This window comes from Athene noctua, chromosome Z (genome assembly GCF_965140245.1).
Source record: "Athene noctua chromosome Z, bAthNoc1.hap1.1, whole genome shotgun sequence".
Classification (NCBI taxonomy): Eukaryota; Metazoa; Chordata; class Aves; order Strigiformes; family Strigidae; genus Athene; species Athene noctua.
This window is the reverse complement of record NC_134077.1, coordinates 59,496,362-59,515,306: the sequence shown is the minus strand read 5'-3', so window position 1 is coordinate 59,515,306 and position 18,945 is coordinate 59,496,362. Positions and strand designations below refer to the sequence as shown.

General features: G+C 41.1%; 1 long non-coding RNA gene across 1 annotated transcript in view; it reads right to left on the bottom strand.

Moving 5' to 3' along the window:
• Window positions 1–18,945, bottom strand: part of LOC141973962 (uncharacterized) — a 41,711-nt gene that overhangs the window by 21,718 nt on the left and 1,048 nt on the right. The window contains exons 2-3 of the long non-coding RNA XR_012635636.1: window positions 15,088–15,221; window positions 13,594–13,778 (exon numbers count right to left, since the gene is read on the bottom strand). This is a non-coding gene — a long non-coding RNA (uncharacterized LOC141973962). The remainder of the gene's footprint in view (window positions 1–13,593; window positions 13,779–15,087; window positions 15,222–18,945) is intronic.

Genomic DNA, 18,945 nt, shown 5'->3' with positions numbered 1-18,945 from the left:
AAAAGGTAAAGACAGTGGCATTTTTACATAATTAAAAGAAGGAATAAAAATTAATTCAATTTTTATAATACACAATTAAAACTAAATTCACAATTAAAAGAAGTAATAGTTAAATATATTACAACGGCATGGGGATGGGGCTTGACATCCAGGGCTAAAAGCAGGAAAAGAAGGAAGCACAACAAACTTTCCCAAAACACATTTGAGATGTGAAAGTAATAAGGAGTTGTATCTTTTCTCCAAAACATAACAGTAGGTAAAAGGTAGGGAGGAGGAATCAAGCAAAATGTCATACAAAATCTACTGCTTACACCGTGAGAATTAATTTAAAATTTTGATTAGGGGAAGAGAAGCAAGCAGAGTATCCAGACACTGGCATCAGGTAAAACCTCACCCAAAGGCAAACAAACATATCCCAGTGGGCTCTGCAGATCTCTGCAGCTTCAAGCCTGTAACCAGACAGCAGTTCATTCATTTCCTTTAACAAAAGCCATGATTCATGACTGTAACCTCCCCAAAGTCACTAATGCACCAGCTTGGCACAACCGCTTACAAGCATGACTAATTTTACAGTTGAAATGAGCAGAGTCCTTGCACAAAGGGGAAACGGGAGCCAGAAGCGTGGAAAGCTTTCCACCACCCTCCTGCCCAAATCCACAAATGAGAAAAGGCAGTGGCATGCATACAAGCCAACCCTTTGTCTGCTTTTATTCCTAGAGCACACACTAGTGCCACTACAAAACAGCTGCAAGCTGGAAAGGGACTCAGCACATTCACACTGATCTGCTCAGCCAGGAGTCAGGCCAGAAGTGCCCACTAATTCCTGGCTATTTAATAGCAGCACCAAAATCAGTGTGTTCTGGCTCTCTCTTCATGAAGGGAATGGTAAAATAAATCCATTAAGCAGTGGATATGCCAAGATGAGTTTCTAAGTCATAAACTACAACATTTTCATTTGATGAAGCTGGGTTTTAAATTTTCAGTATTTCTGCTAATAGCTGCAGGGGCTGCTCTAAAGTCGAAGTAAAGAGCCTTCATGCTAGTATGAATGAAAGCTAATACACTGAATGTGTAGGTTAAATGGCAGGGTTGTCATGATTTCTGTATCACAGGAGGGAGACATGGACAGATTCACTGTGACCCTCTACTATGGAGGATTGCATCACCATGAGAAGATGAGAAGTTGATGGGGAAGTAATGCTCTGGCCACCACATGCAAGTGGGGCAGGAATCCTGGGCAGGCCATGGCCAACATAAGCAAGAACCCGACAGAGCCATGCTTTACCTTGCCACTGCCTTTCCATTATCCCATTTTCAGTAAAGGTTTTTGGGCGAGACATCTTAGAAAATCTCCATATACAGCATCAATTAAAAGCTTCTGGTACACTCACAAATAGAGAGGTCTCAAGTCACTTGGACAATTCTCAGGATTTCCACAGAAAAATCACTGGTATTGTATTTGAAACCTTTCCCAACTTACCTCATACTTATTTCCCATGCACTAGATTCATCAAATCTAGGCCTAGGCTAGAAACTTAAAAATGTATTTATTTTCCACTCGGTGTAGCTCTGTGTAGTGAGAGACCACAAGAGCCTAAACTGAAATAAAGACAGCTAAACTGGTTAGACTATGGGTAAGCAAATACCATGAAGATCTTCCCATTGTTTTGTTGAGCAAACACAGAAGATGAGCTGCTCACGCAGCACCCTCCCTATTGCTCCTATAATACCATCTTGCCAGCAACATTAATCTAACCTCCAGCAGGCAGTCACCAAAAGGCTGTCCTGAACTGACTCACTCACAGTCTCACCAGACATGGGCAACCCCCCATTTGTGCCCTGGCTGGCAGCAGTTCTCCCCTGCATCCAAGGAAACATCTGGCCACTCTCTCCTGTCTTTCTGTCACAGGACAGAGTCCCAGAACCTGAATTTACAGCAGAAGAAACCAGCGTAACTCCACACAGCACTTGAGTTAATTTTGCTGTGCAGAGGAAAGTGACTGATGCCCAACGTTCATCCACAAAACTTCGTAAGTGTCTGTTGGAAGGGCAAAGCGAGGTATTATGACCAAAAGGTTCATGTCAGTGTTGTTTTCCATGGGAAATGCTCTGAGACACTGAAACTACAAGCAAGAGTTATACTAAGAAAATCAGTATATATTTTGTACTTCTCTTTCATTACTTTATATTCTTTTGTAATTTTATCAGTAATGACCTTAGCAGTTAGACTAACAATCTTCAAAATGTTCTGGGATAGACAGCCTCAAGTGCAGAGGGTAAACACACTGTTTCCTTTAATGACTAAACATTGGTATTTTTCCCAGGGTATAGCTAACAGAAGCAGAGAGTGACAAAATACAGATTATAATCTCTTAATGGTTCAGATGTCCTGATGCCCTGAAACCGTTAATGCCATTTTCTATGCTTTCGCACCTTTGGTAGCTTCCTTTGGAAGAAGTACTTCTCTTCATTATCTGTTAGACATAAAATCAGCCTCCCCAAAAGAGAACAACTGGTATTTGGTACCATCTACCCACAGATATTTCCAGAGGGTTCTGATTAGGTTCAGTAAATGCTGCGTTTATCTGTCTTTGTCCATCTACTGTTGTCCTAATTGCAAGTATGCAATGTGCAATATTATTTACATTTTGCTCTGCTACGGTTAGTGAGAGTTTCACCATGAATTACAAAAGGAGCCAAGCTACATATGAGATAATATACCAGCCCTAATAGTACTCCTCTGTCCGCTGTTGTGTGAGCTGACACAGGCAGGACATGGGAACAGCCACAAAACCATGGATGAAATGTAAAGATTAAATTTATTCTCATTACCTCACAACCTGGGGAATCTCTGCAACAGCACCCGGGCAGAGACATGCAAGCTGGTTTGCAGGTACTGCAGAGCTCGGTCTTTGTTAGCCAAAAGAAGAAGAAAGGAAAGATCTTGAACCTGCTGTTTTCACCTACATATCAAGGATCTTTGCAAGCATAGTCCTCCACTGTGTTTTGATCTTTCCCACAGCAGGGCAGGAATCGCAAGGCTGTTCAATAAGGTGCCTCTGAGTATCCCACAGGCCTCTGTTAACTAAACACACATTCTACCCATCAAGCACACAAAGCTGAAGTACAATTACTATATGTGGTTTTCAATACCCCAGCTGCAAGTCACTTGAGCATGTTTACAATCCTTCTCACCAATCTTCCATTGTATCCCCACATCTGTCATCTTTAATAATTACTTCTTAATCTCAGTCACATAATTTTAACTACTTTGGGGTTCATCATTTTGCGACCGATGACAATCACATTTATGTTTCTTTTGGTTCCTTGAATGACTCAGGCGATTTCCTAAGCACCTCCCTTTCCCCCCTTGCTCAGCTTTGATCCCATCAATACTTGGTTGCACTTCCATTTTCCTCATATGGCTCCAATATCGATGAGTATGCAGGTCAACTATAACTGGGCTATGCACCTTCTACCTCAAGTGAAGTGGGCCCCCAATCTGAACCCTGGATCTCAGCATCATCCCAGTTTGTACCTGATGAGCAGCCCTGGAGAAGAAACAGAAAGTGGCAGATACAACCTAATAGCTGGCGTTTAAACAAGTAAGAGACATTTAATTAGTGGATTTACTGGCAGACTCAGATTTACTTGCACAGCCTCAGTAGCACAGGTTCCCTGTCTGATCTCCCTTCTCCCTGGTAAGCCCATCCCACACAGCAGCACTTCCACTCTTAACTCTCTTTTTTGTCAAAGGGTGTGAGTTTCCACTGACATATGGAAAGCACTTTTGTTCTCAAATGGTTTCTTAATTTTCAAAGGACATGGGAAGAAGGCTAAGATTGCAAAGTGACTCAAACCAAATTACAAGATGACAGTGTTAATGTTGTCTGCAAACAGGTTACAATGCAGACATCTCTGTTTTTGCCAGAGAAAACTTCGCCGTACACCAAGTCTGCTGTCTTATACTGACAAATCACTCCTGTTCCAGCAAAGTACCTCTGGTACTAGTATAATAAAACCCCTCCCCTATTCCTGAAAGAAGCCACATGGATGAAAACATACTTTTGTCATTATAAAAGTGCTGGCACCAGGAGAGCCTGTAGCACAGTGTCAGTCTGAGATAACACAAGACACATCCGTAGCATAAACCTGCCCCACAGTTATCTAATCCCTAATTTGGCTAAGAGGCAGACAAAAAAATAGGTACCTACCTTATTAGCAGGCTGTCTACTTAAATATCCACCAGCTGTTTTCATTACTTTCCGTGGACTGGAGCAGTGAAAAATTCCCAAGTATAAAGCTATAAGTTTACAAAAAGAAAGATGACACAAATATAATTTTAGACTATTAGTTATACTTTAGATGTATCTTTTTTGCAAGTGAAATCAAACTTCATGAAGCTCTTCCATACTCTATCTTTGTTTCGTATTTTATAAGCTGTAGTAATCATTTTCTTCAAAACACTGCTCAGGTGTATTGCCTCTGTCTTGTAAAAGCTGGTTCCTTTGTAGAAATCAAAAGGAAATGTTTTCAATATTAAACTACACTCATGGGTGTAATTATGGTCCACTGTGTTTTTCAAATGTTGAAGTGATAAATCAAATGAAGTAGAAAGATGTCAGTAAGATAAACCACCTCCTTCAACAAATAGCTTGACTAGTAGAAGAGAAGGGAAAAGACCAGACTAACAAGATCACATTCAATTACTTGCTGAAAACTGACCACCTAAGAAAGGTACCTGACCACTGAATCGCTTCCCAGGGGGAAAAAAAAAAAGTTTCTCTTATGCGTGCCTAGTTGGAACACACTGAAGAGAAGGCTTTCTTCAATGTGTACAAAAGGACCTTTCACAGCTTCTTTCTGATGACATACTGATGGTAGAGAGAATGCCTTGTGAAAAAAACCCATGAATGTTCTGGAGATGTTATTACTGTGATCTTGGGGACACAGAATTGGATGGGCAAGCAGTGACCTCAGTTTCCACAGGACTGAGATTCCAGAGCCCCAAAAGTTCAGTGCAATCTGACAAATTTTCAGCAAACTCCTCAGTGACTATCCAGCTTTATAATCTGCCTTAGTCATAAACTGTGCGACTTAAAAAATAAAATGTGATGCGGATAATAGGAAGGTTCTCAACAGTGGAAACGCAATAGAAGGTACAATGCTAAAAGTTTAAAACAAGTACATTAAGCCCAGGTATTGAAAAACTAACAGGATGAAAAGATATACAGGATGCTTAGACATACTGCAAAAAGAAGCAAGAAAAGAAGTCCAAAGAATTAATACTTCCTTGGAGTTCTGGTAAATTACATATTATCCTATGTGGAGAAATCTTTGTAACATAGCTTAGTAGCAGTAGTTATTTGTTGTTGTTGTTCTTACTGTTGGAATGCTTATTTTACAAAAAGCCAATAGACATTTTCAGGCCTATGATGACAGAGTATGCAAGATGACTGATGGGCCACAGTGAATGAAGCTGAAGTGCCAGGGGAGGTAACACTGGCTTTGCTCAGGATAGGCCTGGAAATCTCCATTAGTACTTACAGACTGAATGCCAGCTCTCAAAGGAGATTCTCTCTGCCTCTGCAGATTTCAAGCTCCAGAATATCAAGCAATCAAATTTACCCAGGGGCAGAGTAACTAAACTACCCATCCAGTCTCTGCCGATAGCACAGTAAAAATAGTGATCCAATGCCATGAAGAGACTCATTCATATGAGTAAATTTGCTTCTCAGGATCATACAATATCTAAAACCAGATTTGAGATTGCCCTGGTTTGAGTAAGTGGCAGGGTTTGGTAGCAGGGAAGGAAGCTACAGCAGTGGCCCCTTGTGAGAAGCTTCTCAAAGCTCCCCAGCTCCGAGTCAGACCAATCTTTGCACCAAGACCGGGCCAATTACCCATTAGTGACAATGGCTGAACCTCTGTATTTAAGAAGGGGAACCTGGGAGGAGTTGTGAGGAGAATTTGAAGAACATCTATGTGAACACTGATGTCAGTGGAATAAAGGAGGAGGAAATGGAGGAATAAAGGAGGAGGAAATGGGGGAGGAGTGCTAGAGCAGAGGCTCCCCTGTATCCCCTGGTGAGATGGCAGGGCTGCCCCCTGCCACCCATGGGGGTCTACGGTGGAGCAGATGCTGATTCGCAGCTGTGGGGGGCCCCACGCCGGGACAGGTGACTGCACCAGAAGAAGGCCGGGGCCCTGTGGGAAGAAGCCCCCGCTGTTGCAGTTCAGCGCTGGGAGGATTGCCACACGTGGGGGTGACCCACACGCCCATGGGAGTGACTCGTGTCGGAGCTGGTTTGTGGGGGACTGTCTCCTGTGAGAGGGGGGCTGTGATGGAATGGGAGGAATGCCAAAAGTTCCAGCCCCCTCCCTGAGGTGGAAGTGGCAGGACTGACTGCAACCCCCATTCCCTGTCCCCTGCACTGCTGGGATGAAGGAGGTAGAGATATGGGAGAAAAGCTGAGCCCAGGAAGAAGGGAGGGGTAGGGGAAAGTATTCTCAAGATGTGGTAATGCTTCTCACAGTCCTACTCTCTCTGTTGAGTAGTGTTGTTAGTGTATGTGTTAAATTTATGATCTTTATTTTTGTTCCTCTAATGAGCCTGTCTTTTACCTGTGCCTTAAAGGATGACATCATCCCTCCCTGTCCTCATGTCAAGTTCCTGGGTCTTTTGCTTCCCTCCTTCTCAGCGCTGGGGTGGAAGGGAGGTGTGAGCAGCTGCATGGTGCTCAGTTGCCCTCTTAGCTCAAACCATGACAGTGAACTAGCATGGGCAGGCTGGGCTAATCTTTTACGAGGATGAGTACTGTGAGCACTGAAGCAGTCTGCTAGGGATTAAACAAATGGCAGGGCACCAAGGCTCCTGGGGTCCTTCACTGACTCTCCCATTGTCATAATACATGCCCTTGTCCCAGTCTTTTAGGTCAACGTGTTCAACTAAACTTAGGTACATACATCCGTATTTACGTATTGACTGCCCTTCTAGAAGTACTCCCACTTTCCCTAATTCCCACTTCGATGCCAGAATAGCAGGCCCTCTCCAGACCAGGAGAGAAATGCATCTTCTCCCTAGCAGCTGGGGCTTTCTACAAGAAGTAAATGTAATGAGATAATCAGCAGCAAATGGTTATGTATGTTATGTATCAATACTATAGGTTAATGTTGTGATGACTGGATTTCTTTATTTTAGATTAAAATGCAAGGGAGCATGCAGCATTACCCAAAATGGCACGACAGTCTGGCAAATGAACACAGTTCTCCCTGCTGCATCTTCATTCCCTTCTGTTTCATCACTGTCTTATATTCCAGCCCAGATAAAAGCTATCTTTATTCTTTTATAAGCAAATTCTCTTTATTATTTCATTTGTGGTAAGACTACCAAAGGGAAAAGCAGAAGTTAGAAACTGATGCCATCAGATACCTGGAACGGTTCGGGAACAAAGAAATCTCCTAATGCAGAGAAATTAAGAGGCAGGTAACATGAAGTTTTCTCTAGGCTTGCAGTGCCTTTGGAGTGCAATAAAGGAAATGCTTTCTCAGAGTTGCTAATCTTGCTATTCAATATGTTTCAATCTGCATTCTCAGCAGTGGTTGTGGGCTTTTTCCCATAAGTATTTTAATTCTGGAAATGAAACTTGAATGACAAACTGACATCTTAATGAAAATCACCTGCATTTGTTTACGCTTACAAGGCCTTTAAAGTAGACTAAGTTACAGAGAGTTTAAAGACATGCCAAAACAAGCAGATGGACACTTGTGAAAAGAGTCTGAGGCAAATGGCTTGTGAGTGAAAGATTTGCATGAATGTTTTTTAAATTCACAACTTAAGTAAATGTCTTCTGTGGCTATATGAAACCAGAAGCTGTGGAAATTAGACTAATAGACATCTTGGTTTTCTTGAGTTGCTACATACGTCATAAAAGTCATTTAAGATTTTCAAAAGCTTTTAGGAAATTTGACTAGTTGGATCTCTAGGTTCCATACCTTGGGTACCTTGAAGGACACATTAGGCTTGTGTCCTAATGTGTCTTACAGGTGTGGCTTACAGGAACTTTACAATCATCTTCTTTAAAGGATATTTCAGTCTGGGTATGCACCAGACTGACAGCTTCTCTGGAGAAGTAGTGTTTTAAACCCTGTGTGAGTTACAACCAAAATACTAGGGGATACATGAAGATATTTTAGCTTTCTAGAGTGCTTGCAGATCTGGTGTTACCTACAGATTTGGTGTTATCAGTTAATGAAACTCTACTAATGAGTAACTATGTGGTTACAGAGAAGTGCCTATTAAGTCACCTTAAAGCTGCAATAGCTTCAATACCATGCCATTTCACAAACATGCATACACTACAGCATGTCGAAGTACTATAACTGCATCTTCCACATGTCACAGAACATTTTAAAAATTGACAATAATAAGCATCATATCAGAACAGTGTTAGCATTTTAGTTAAAAAGGGGTGCATGTATGCTTTCAGTTTCACCAAACAACTTTTATAACAGTGCTCTATGAAGGTCATATGTATTATACAATGTAGTCCAAATTTTCAGTTGATCCTTACTGTCCCAGAAAAGCATTTTATCATTAAAAAACACGGATTTGCAGAGAGAAATTATGTGTATACTGATCACTTTTCATCCAGTTTTGCAGGCATGCATGTATTTGTGGACATCATTTCAGACACCTGAGAATAGAAGCAAAGCTCAAACAAACTGCTTTTGATTTCCCAATACTGAAGCAGGCTCTCCTCAGCACAAAGATGTAAACAAGAAAAACAGAATATTATTACCTACCCTGTTACTTCTCTTAAAACATGCATTGTTTCTATTTAAATGTATGTCCACCTAAAGTGTCTGAATATTTTTTGTTTACTTATTTAGCTTATTTTAAGAGCACATAAATATTGCTTTTGAATTGTTTATTTTCCTTTGAAGTCAAATTGTATTTAATAGTTTGCTTTGTTTAAAAATTACTATTTTCTTTTGTCTACAAATTACACAGACTGTTATATACCCATATCTAGCACTGACATCCAAATAAAATTATAAATAACACATAATACACAATGTGAGTAATGCTATAAAATAATATAATAATATAAATAACACTTAGAATCAGGGGCTATCCATAGCTTCCAACACAAAAGGTATCTTTCACTCTCAGCAAAAAGCATAATTCCTATCCCTCAGTTAAGCACTGCTGAAAACTTAAGCAGGAGGCAAATTTTCAAAGACCAATAACTCAGTAATGCTTCATATAATCTATAGTCTTCTGAAGTTAGCAGGACTCTGTCTTATTCCTGTTACTGGGGAACATTTTTGTCCTGATATGCAAGTTTTAACTACGCCTTTAAAACTCCAACCTTTTAAATGTTCCATATTGGTCACAAAATAAATTTGGCGTCTATACATCCAAGACCCTGGAAACGCATTATTACAACTTTGCTACTACTGCGTGAATCTCCATATTACAGCAGATGAAAAGCTTTTTCCTTTCTATCTCATTGATCAGTCTTAGCTCCCAGGCATGAGAATTCCTGGGCCTCTTTTGTGTGAAGGATCTAAGCAGCTTAAAAGGGTAAATTCCTTTTATGGTTCCACCAATTCACATTCACAATTTTCGTTCTCTGAGTAAATTTACTATAAGTTGGTTTTGACCCAATACTATGGTTCTCATGGGGTTCCCACAGAACAGCACATGAAAGTGTTGGGGTATAGGGAATGGAGATTAGAAATTATTTTCTGAGCAAATTGATTAATTATCCCTGAGCTCTTCCCAGAATTAAGAGAAAACAAAAATAGTATTGTCCTGAAAAATCCTGTGAAGAGAGAGTTAAAGCTGTGTTGTTTGTGGGGTCTTTTTCTTCCTTAAACTGAATGAGGACATTCATAGACCAGTAACAGTGGTGTCCTGGCAAATATTTACATCTCTGTGGTTAGCAAATTATAAACTTCATATTCAAATTAGCTGAAAAGAATCCCACTCTGAAAAGACAGAAGGGTGACCTGCTCCAAATTAAGTCCTTCCCTTACTGGAGGAATCTTTTTCTGTCACATAGAAATCTGAAGAATTGATGTGCCCTGAAGAAATTATCTTTCATATCAGATATGTCCCAGTTTGGTCAAAAAGGAGGAGTTTACATTTACAGCAGAGAGAGAACTGTATAAAGACAAGGCAAACTTCATCCACAAGTAGAGCTCAGTAGTCTAGCAGGGTCTGTACAGCTACACAGACACAAAAGAACCACCAACTACATGACACATTGCTGTATTGATCAAACAAGCAGATCATCCTGAGTACCATCATACAACACACATGTGAGACAACCAAATGACAAAGCCCAGTCAGCATGGGTTTATGAAAGGCAGGTCCTGCTTGACAAACTTCATCTCCTTCTATGACAGGGCGATGTGCTTATTGGATGAGGGAAAGGCTGTGGATGTTGTCTACCTTGACTTCAGTAAGGCCTTTGACACCATTTCCCACAGCATTCTCCTGGTGAAACTGGCTGCTTGCAGCTTGGATGGGCGCACGCTTTGCTGGGTAAAAAACTGTCTGGATGGCCGGGCCCAGAGAGTTGTGGTGAACGGAGTTAAATCCAGTTGGTGGCCGGTCACGAGTGGTGTCCCCCAGGGCTCGGTTTTGGGGCTACTCCTGTTTAACATCTTTATTGATGATCTAGACGAGGGGATCAAGTGCACCCTCAGTGAGTTTGCAGATGACCCCAAGCTGGGTGGGAGTGTTGATGTGCTCGAGGGTAGGGAGGCTCTGCAGAGAGACCTGGACAGGCTGGAGCCATGGGCTGAGGCCAACTGGAGGAGTTTCCATAAGGCCAAATGCCGGGGGCTGCCCTTGGGCCACAACAACCCCCAGCAGCGTTACAGGCTTGGGGAGGAGTGGCTGGAGAGCTGCCAGTCAGAGAGGGACCTGGGGGTGCTGATTGACAGCCGGCTGAACAGGAGCCAGCAGTGTGCCCAGGGGGCCAAGAAGGCCAATGGCATCCTGGCTTGTGTCAGCAATAGCGTGGCCAGCAGGGACAGGGAAGGGATCTGACCCCTGTACTGGCACTGGGGAGGCCGCCCCTCGATTCCTGTGTTCAGTTTTGGGCCCCTCACTACGAAAAGGACATTGAATGACTCGAGCGTGTCCAGAGAAGGGCAACGAAGCTGGTGCAGGGTCTGGAGCACAGGTCGTACGAGGAGTGGCTGAGGGAACTGGGGGTGTTTAGTCTGGAGAAGAGGGGAGATCTCATCGCGCTCTACAGCTACCTGAAAGAAGGTTGCAGAGAGCTGGGGATGAGCCTCTTTAACCAAGTAATAAGTCATAGGACAAGAGGGAATGGCTCAAATTGCACCAGGAAAGGTTTAGACTGGATACTAGGAAGCATTTCTTTCCAGAAGGGGTTATTAGGTGTTGGAATGGGCTGCCCAGGGAGGTGTTGGAGTCCCCATCCCTGGAGGTGTTTAAGAGTCGGGTTGACATAGTGCTGAGAGATATTGTGTAGTTGATAACTGTCAGTGTTAGGTTAATGGTTGGACTAGATAATCAACAAGGTTGGAAAAGACCTTGAAGATTCTGTGATGCTGTGAAACAGGCACTGCAGATCCACCTGTTTTCATAATGCAGCTTCTCTGCTTACCTCAGCCCTCTTACCTCATCGTTTATCAACACTAAAGTCACAACGTCCACCTGTAAGTATTTCTGTCCTTGGTAAAAAATGAAAACATATTTGTTGACCCTCTAGAACTAAGACGTGGTCACGTTTCAGGCTTTCTATATCTGGATAAGTGGTCATACCACACCACAAGTACAGTGTGATCTCTGCCTATGAGATACCCAAAAGTACAGAGAAATCTAACATAGAAAATGGGGGCCATATTTAATTGTCAGGTTAAATAAAGTAACAGGTTGGGCAGAAATTCCCTGCAGTCTGAGTGACCATATCTGGCTCCTATTTAAATGTAGCAAAAAACCCTAGAAAATTAAGATTATCAAGAAAAGTGGATGTACAGCACCAGTACTGCAGTTTTCTCAGGAAAATCATTGTGAGGAAGACACGTGGCTGAATAAAGCAAACTGTCTGTCCTCCCATATCATTGAAAAAAAACCAAACAACAACAAAACCCCTAGAAACCCCCAACAGATAACAGATGCATTGGTACGCCTTGCTAACACTTCAGAATGACGTATTCAACAGTGTTCAGCATTGCAATAATTCTGCTCTCACCCCAGTTTACAGTAAGAGTACATTAAAGTCACTGGAATTTCCACTTTCAGCTGTGATGCAACAAGAATTAAAACCATGCATAGATTTTCTACATTTCAAATGTTAGTGTTTCTTAAGCACTTTTTACCAGTTATCATTCAGCTATTCCAAATCTCCACTGACGCAACTAAGGTCAGAACTGGGTCCAAGAAAATGAAAAACTGAAAAAGAAGTCTTTTTGTTTATTTACCTGTCATCTTTCAGGCCAGCTGAAATGAAGACCTGTTACCAAAATGAACCAAAAAAATCACCAAAACCCAAATCCAAGACATCAGAAAATGTACTGAGAATCTATCTCCCATATACACTTCTGATAAAACATAAGGGTTTTTCATTTTTATTTTATTGATGTATTTAAGTGTAACACACCCCTTTCTCAAAGAATTCATAGACAGCCAAAACTGAAACAAAGAACATGAAAGAACATGATGCAAATATGGAGCAACTAGGGAAAACCAAAGAGAGATCTCAAGGTCATTACATAGATCAATAGCAGAAAAATTTTTGAAGATCATGCAAAAAATTGAAGTTGTTTACAAGCTTTTAAATTATTCTATTTATTATTTATGTTCATTATCAAAAATGCTATAAAAATAATTTACCAGCAACAAAGATTTCAGTAAATGAACAATGCACATATCCATTTCAGGACACGTGGCTGATGATGTTGTTAGTGACATTAATGTGATCTTTATTTTTGGTCAAGCAATATCTTCTGGTGAATAATTTGGAACGTATTATTTTTATGAAAATGCTCATCTATCTCTACTCATACTACATTCTATAAATTACATACTTCACATATGTCAAACAATTATGCTCATAAAGCCAAAATTTAGTCTGCAGCAGATTGTAGACCAGCTGAGATACAAACAGTGTATCCCCAACTCATACTGTATACTCATATTTCAGTACATCCCCATGGACTGGCAGCAGAAGATTCCACAAAAAGCTTCTAGAAGTAGAGAATGGTCTCCAATTTGATGTGCTTAAAGCTGAATAATCAATGCTTAATACAACATGGTCAATGTCTGCAATATATTTGAGTCTTAGTTAAAAAGCTTTAGTAATTACCTTATGAAAGAATCAATGTATTTCTTCAAACACAACTAATTATGTATGAGATCTGAGCACACAACACAGTGCTAATTCTGTGAATGCTGTGAAATTCTTTTCTTATAGCAACCAGGTTTGGTGGATGTGATTGACATTTAGATCAGTGGTCTGCAAACTTTTTTCATGATGAACCCCTATCAGTAAAACCTTTTTGAGCATGCCCACCCACCACACATATATTTATTTAGAAGGTACTTACGTGTGTTACTGAGGTTCTAATATTTTCTTCATTCACCCTAATGGATCATCTCGCACACCCCACTTCAGAGACCACTGATTTAGATGATCTAAGTATCAAACAACTGCAGTGCTTTGGATGACAAACACCTGGGCTTCTTCCTTGCAGTATTGCAGAAGACAGTTGGATGCAGAAATCTGTAGTCCCTGTGGTCAGATATAGTTTGCCAGTCACAAATACAGGCTATTAAACTATGGATTATATTCTGCATATTGATTTCCATTTTAAAATAAGGCAGCAATTAGGGAAACTAAACTAGTAGTCAAGCCAGCCACCTAGTAATCCATTGATACAAAACTATCTAAAGAACCAGCAGAAAAAAAGCACAAAGTATTAAAGTATCAAAATATTAAAAAGAGCTCTTAAGGGGTGAAAATGAGACATAAGAGAGCAGGATGGGAGGACTTGCACTAAGAGTGGGCATACTATGCAGAATAGCCCATGAACTGATGTGTCTTTGGGAGCCCATTAAGTTCTGAAAGTTAACATGAGTTTGGACAAGACTGAGGTGCCACTAGCACAACAAGGAAAGGAAACTGGGAAGCACTGGCTAGGATCAACACAGCCAGCCTTATCTGAGGCACTCATTCAATGCATTCACAGAGGTTCATAACTCAGCATGACTTAAATCCAGGCCTGCTCTAGGCTGTTCAGGTAACGTAGATTACCTTTATCCACTCAAGAAAGTGGACCTTTCAGTCACATAAAGGTCTTGCTATACCCAATTATGCGATTTCTTCATTGTAACTAGACTACTATATTGTCCATGTTTGAACTACCCAGGATTTCAAATTAATACAAAATATATAGAAGATTTTCCTGCCAAGCCCTTTACCACTGTTCTGCGGCTCAGACTTGCATCTTATCAAGCAACAAATAGAACTGAATTTGATAATTAAAGCTCAAAAACAACTTAGGACCTGCCTGCCTAGGAGATGATGGCTTTTGACATGTGGCATTTCCACTGATCAGAGTTTAATGAAGACAATAGACTTAGATATTCAGAGTACATGCAACAAGGTATTTTCCATGCAAGCATTGTGGTGGGACAGCTTACACAACTGGAGTATGCTGCGACAGACAAGCCCTGCAGGAGAGACAGGCAGGGAAGAGAAGGAAGGGGGCTGCCCTCTGTATGAAGGAACAGCTCACATGTGTGGGACTCGGGTCTGGGTGACAGCTTGTGGGTCAGGACCAGTGGAGATGTTGCTAAGTGTCACACTGTGGTGGGATGTGTTACAGACCACTGATCAGAGTAAGGAACTAGATGGAGCTTTCTCAGAACAACCTGAGGAAGGTTCTGTGTCACAGACCCCCATCCTCATTCAGTAATTTAATGCATTGGGACACCAGCCATCCAAGCGATTCCTGGAGGTTCTCAAGGATAACTTCTTGTTACACAGGTACTGGATGGGTCAATCAGGGCCAATGGACAGTGGGTGATGCTGTACTGACCATGAAATAGTAGAGTCAAGTTCCTGAGAGAGTTGAGGGAGGAGGCCAGTAGCAGAGCACAGAGCCCATGCTTCAGCTGAGAAGACTTCGGGTCATCCAGGCAACTGGCAGCTGGGATACTATGGGAGTCAGCTCTGAAGAAAAAGCATTCCAATAAGGTTGGTTGGCCTTTGAGAAGAGCATCCTCAAGCACAAGAATGGCCCACCTCTACATGCAGAAAACCAAGTAAGCATATCAGGAAACCAGCCTGGCAAAACAGGAAACCCATGACAGAACTCCAACACAGCAAAAAAAAAAAAAATAAAATCAGCATACAGAGAATGCAAGCAGAGACGGCCAACAAAGGGAGACTCGAGAAACACTGCCCAGGCATGCAGGGACTGTATCAAGTGAAGCCAAAGCTCAGCTGGAGATAGAACATAACCAGGAACATCAAGAGCAACAAGAAGAGTTTCCACTATTACATCAGTAGTAAAAAACTAAACAGAGAAAATATGTAACCGCTGCTGAATAGAGCGGATGTCTTAGTCACAGCAGACACAGAAAAGGCTGAGGTACTCAGTGCATTAATTCAAAAAGTATGTTCTTAAATTTAATTTCAGTAAACCCATATAAAAAGCAATTAAAGCAGAACTTTTCTCAAATAGAATGAGGCAAGTTCATTAAAATTGATACTCACAAATGCATCCTTGAAAACAGGTTATATAAAGATTTGCCAGCAGACCTTCCTATTCTGTAATCATGCAAATAATGAGTCATTCTTTCAAACCCTCCATGGTAATAATAATAATTACCATTATTATCTAGTTGTACCTAGAAACAGGAGCTGTATCTAGGATCACAATATGTTAAGTAGTACACAAATAGAGAAAAGACCCCAAAGAGCCTGTACTATAGTCATTCTCTACATTCCTTCTACTGCCTACAGTGAAGATGAGACCATTAGAGTATGTGTCATCACTCAAATGTCAGCATTACTAAAGAAAAGTAGGGGGGAGAAAGTACTGGCAGCCTTTTACTACCCTCCTTAGGTAAAAGCTCAGAATTATGTATCATGAGGTAGACTAATACACTTTACAGGAGGAGAATCTGCTGGAAAGTTAGGCACTTGTCCCCTCTGTGTCAGACTGCTCAGCAACTATCTCCAAAAACAACACATCTCCACCAAAACTTTTCAGAGATGCTACATTTCACCTCAATGTTCTCCTGAGGGCAGCTGCTCTTCATCAGGGGGCAAGCTTGCTCTTTCAGAGGAGTGCCCAGAACCTTGCTCCATAACCTGTGACCCTCAGATTTCCAAACTAGGCATTTCCTGCCTCCCTCACCTGCCAAGGTCCAGGTGCCTACACCCTTGAACAATTCACAAAATACAACCAGGAACAACAGCTGTAAACCAGTGGAAGGTATATGTTTCTGCTTTACTCATTGACTTACCTGAAAAGACTTGCTTAAAATTCCCTCTCTATAACCAAAGTTGCCTGCTTCCTCAGAAGCACAGCTTGTCTATGATACCACTGAGTGGACAAACACAAGGTCCAAAATCATCTGCTTTTTCTAAAGCTGTGGTTTCTAAGGATGCAGGTACCCTTTTGCTCTCTGGGTAAAATGCTGAAGAGTGGTCTACCTTTACAGGTTCCTCATATTCCTATCATGCCAAGTTAGAAAAGGTCTCCAAAGCAGCTTGCATGAACCTCATAGTATTCTTGAGGGTATCGAGCTCTTAAAGGATAAGGTAATCTCCAAAATAGGGGGTAGAATTAGCTCTTTAGCATTGAATTAAGTAAAATGCATGGTTACTTCTTTATTCTGGTTTGTTTTGTTGGGTTTTTTTAAATTATGTGAGAGTTTGCCCTGAAGAAGATTATGATGACCCAACTGGCAATGAAATTCACAATCAGCACTTTAAATTGAAAGTTCTGTTTTAGGGCAATGCTTCTGCATTTTTGCTCTTGATCTCACAAGACACCTAGATCTTGTAGGTAAATTTAGGTCAAATAGAAAAAAAAAAATTAAAGGGACATCTATTTTCCTTAAGATACTGTGTAGTGGGAACGTGTCCCAGTGACTTCAAAGCAAACAAATGGTCTCAGAAGTCTAAGCCTTGAAGTTAGAAATCTCTGGTAAATATGCATAGGGTCACAGAGATATTTTTTCTGTGGCTTGGGAAACTGGAGGGCATCCCAGTTTGCAGAACGCCATAAAAAAAATGTGATACTCTTACATACTCGTGCACTCTCCTAGTGTCTAGGCCTGACACTTGCAGGAAAAATACTGCCTTTCTAAGACAGCTTACATATGGAAGTTAAAAACTATGAGAAGAACACTTAGGCAAAGGACCTCAGTAGGGAATTCCACACATTTTGCGTTCCTCTGGGGTTCCTTATCTTTGAGACAAACTTTGTCTTTTGATGTACCGCTTGAGCAATCACTCTGCTTTTTGAGATTTACCTTGGAAAAAGACAGAAAAGTTAATAGCTTTCAGCTGAAACTGCTCTTTGTCCTCAGCCCTGCCATTGTAAAAGAGGCCAAAATCACTCTCCAGGGCTACTAGTAGACCAATCTGAATTTTCACATGAGGTTTACTGTCAACCTCAATTTTGGTTCTGGTCATAAAGTCTCTGCAAGGGAAAAATAATACACAACTTCTTTTTTCAGTTTTCCCTTCAAAGTGATAAGGATATCCAACTCTCAGCACTGAGTCTTGAGAGCAGCGATCTCAGAAGATTTCTCTCCTACATCATAAATCAGGAAGCCATGCTTGAATGTTTTCTTGTAATAGTTGAAATATTTTGTACTACCAAGTAGCAACTACCAGCTCAAACACTGCAGATAACAGGAGCATTACTCCAAACATTGGTTATATAGAAGCTGCTGTTCCACTGCACAATAGCAGCCTTCTGCAGCAGTGCCCCATACTTCTGTAGAGTGGGCTATACTGCAGCACTGAGCAAGTCCACCTACCCAAAGTCTTTGGGTCTCATGAGACGCCTCTCTGTCAAACAAGGAAAAAGATAAACTCTAAAAGACACATCAGGTAAAAAAACAAAAAAAAACAAAACAAAAAAAAAAAAAAAAAAACCACAACAAAAACACCAATACTTTCTAATGATTTCTGGGGTGTCTTTCCCATAGAGCCATATGTTCCAATTCTATCTCTTTTCTTCCAATTAATTGGGTTAGAGGAACATAAATATATGCCCCAATATACTGTTGCCATAGAATATCACATGGCAGAAACTGTGTTGAAGAAAAGTTGAATTACTCAGAACACTTATATAAAGGAACTTGGATTTTACAGCTGGAGATGTTCTATCCTTGAGAAAAATGTATTATGCTTGTATGAAGCCATTTATTTTCCACTTCCCAGGAACACTGCCTTAAAAAAAAAATATTGCCCATAGTTTACTATGCCAAAGCAAGTAATAATCATAACTACCAACAGTGTTTTGAAGCCACCAGGTGCCCTGTGCTGCTCTTGGAGTGAGAAAAAAGTCTAAAATGACAAGTTTTATTCTCCTTCGATCTATTTCTCTTCCCATGCTGCCCAGGCTTTCAAGACCTTCTAATTTCCTCTCCAATACAACTCAACCATTCCTTCTGTCTTACCCACCTAGATCAGTGCCACATCCTCTGAGTTTAACAGCTTCATCAACATCCAGTAGACATGAAGTCTATTTATTGTACCTGTACCATCTTCAAAACACAGTTTGGGCATGCAGAAGAACAGAAATATTTAATCTGCAGGTTCAACGATTCACAAATTTGCAAACCTGAATGCAGATCAAGGTCTGGTCTTCAGGTCCTCCCTGTGCCTCTACATGGTGACAGACAGTAGCTAGTAGCAAGCCCGCACAACA